The sequence below is a fragment of the Neolamprologus brichardi genome, unplaced genomic scaffold (assembly GCF_056152115.1).
Source record: "Neolamprologus brichardi isolate AB-2024 unplaced genomic scaffold, ASM5615211v1 NODE_ptg000105l+_length_56488_cov_1, whole genome shotgun sequence".
Classification (NCBI taxonomy): Eukaryota; Metazoa; Chordata; class Actinopteri; order Cichliformes; family Cichlidae; genus Neolamprologus; species Neolamprologus brichardi.
In genome coordinates this window covers 7,501-10,000 of record NW_028270081.1, presented here as the reverse complement: position 1 = coordinate 10,000, position 2,500 = coordinate 7,501, and positions in this window count along the sequence as shown.

Here is a 2,500-nt window from a genome sequence, read left to right as displayed (position 1 = left end):
CAGGGGAGCATTCGGGTCGCCGGGGCCTTCTTGAGGTCCAGGTCCATGTTCGATGTGAGTAGCAGCAGGGCCAGTGCGCCAGGAGCACATCTTTTTCGACCATAAAGGAGACAGGAGGCCGACTCACTGCCTCGGCCAAATGGAGAGGGAATTTAGGCAGGGCCAGTGCACAAGCATGGATCTTTTTCAGCTGTAAGGGAGACAAGAGCAAGGTGTGATGTAGGTCCCTGGGGCCTGCTGGAGGGCAAGGTCCATGCTCGATGTGAGTAGTTCAGCAGGGCCAGTGCACCAGCAGCACATCTTTTCGACCGTAAGGGAGACAGGAGGCCGACTCACCGCCTCGGCCAAATGGAGAGGGAGTTTCAGCATGTCCAGTGCACCAGCAGCACATCTTTTTCGACCGTAAAGGAGAAAGGAGGCCGACTCACTGCCTCGGCCAAATGGAGAGGGAATTTCAGCAGGGCCAGTGGAGAAGCATGCATCTTGTTCAGCCGTAAGGGAGTCAGGGAGTTGTCATGGTGGTCCCCCTGGAGGTGGGGGAGATTGCAAATTAGCTAGGGAGGAGGGTGCGTACAGCGGAGGTGGCAAAGTGTTTCTGGTCAGTGTACCAGGGGGCACGAACAAGAGTTGTCGTACCATAGGCACCAGGAGTGTGTATGTGTGTGGGGCAAAGTGTTTCTGCTCAGTGTACCAGGGGCACGGAGAAAAGTTGTCGTACCATAGGCACCAGGAGAGTGTGTGTGTATGTGGCAAAGTGTTTCTGCGCAGTGTACCAGGGGCACGGAGAAAAGTTGTCGTACCATAGGCACCAGGAGAGTGTGTGTGTGTGTGTGTGTGTGTGTGTGTGTGTGTGTGTGTGTGTGGCAAAGTGTTTCTGCGCAGTGTACCAGGGGCACGGAGAAAAGTTGTCGTACCATAGGCACCAGGAGAGTGTGTGTATGTGGCAAAGTGTTTCTGCGCAGTGTACCAGGGGCACGGAGAAAAGTTGTCGTACCATAGGCTCCAGGAGTGTGTGTGTGTGTGTGTGTGTGTGTGTGTGTGCGTGTGTGTGTGTGTGTGTGTGTGTGGCAAAGTTGTTTTGCTCAGTGTACCAGGGCACGGAGAAAAGCTGTCGTACCATAGGCACCAGGAGTGTGTGTGTATGTGGCAAAGTGTTTCTGCTCAGTGTACCAGGGGCACGGAGAAAAGCTGTCGTACCATAGGCACGAAGACTGTGTGTGTGGCAAAGTTGTTCTGCTCAGTGTACCAGGGGCACGGAGAAAAGCTGTCGTACCATAGGCACGAGGGGAGTGTGTGTGTGTGTGGCTTAGTGTTTCTGCTCAGTGTACCAGGGGCACGGAGAAAAGTTGTCGTACCATAGGCACCAGGAGTGCGTGTGTGGCAAACTTTTTCTGCGCAGTGTACCAGGGGCACGTTTCAATTTACTTTCTGGAGTACCAGGGGCACGAGGATTTTGCCAGTGGTGTTTTGCTTTGTTAGTGGGGGGGGGGCTTAAGTGTGGGTCCGCGGGGCCTGCTGGAGGTCAAGGGCCATGCTAGATATGTCGTGGAGGGTAACTGCAGGAGAAGAAGCTAGTGGGGAGTAGAGCAGGGGAGTATGTGGGTCCGCGGGGCCTGCTGGAGGTCAAGGGCCATGCTAGATATGTCGTGGAGGGTAACTGCAGGAGAAGAAGCTAGTGGGGAGTAGAGCAGGGGAGTATGTGGGTCCGCGGGGCCTGCTGGAGGTCAAGGGCCATGCTAGATATGTCGTGGAGGGTAACTGCAGGAGAAGAAGCTAGTGGGGGAGTAGAGCAGGGGAGTATGTGGGTCCGCGGGGCCTGCTGGAGGTCAAGGGCCATGCTAGATATGTCGTGGAGGGTAACTGCAGGAGAAGAAGCTAGTGGGGGAGTAGAGCAGGGGAGTATGTGGGTCCGCGGGGCCTGCTGGAGGTCAAGGGCCATGCTAGACATGTGGTACAGGGTAAGTACAGGAAAGGAAATCTAATGGGGGACTAGAGCCGGGGGGGAGGGGGGGGGAGGGGTGGTCCCTGGGCCCGCTGGAGGGCAAGGGCCATGCTCAATGTGAGTAGCTGCAATGGCCAGTTCACCAGCAGCACATCTTTTTCGACCGTAAAGGAGAGAGGAGGCCGACTCACTGCCTCGGCCAAATGGAGAGAGCACATCAGCAGGGCCAGTGCTCCAGCAGCACATCTTTTTCGACCGTAAAGGAGACAGGAGGCCGACTCACTGCCTCGGCCAAATGGAGAGGGAATTTCAGCAGGGCCAGTGCTCCAGCAGCACATCTTTTTCGACCGTAAGGGAGAGAGGAGGCCGACTCACTGCCTCGGCCAAATGGAGAGAGCACATCAGCAGGGCCAGTGCTCCAGCAGCACATCTTTTCGACCGTAAAGGAGACAGGAGGCCGACTCACTGCCTCGGCCAAATGGAGAGGGAATTTCAGCAGGGCCAGTGCTCCAGCAGCACATCTTTTTCGACCGTAAGGGAGAGAGGAGGCCGACTCAC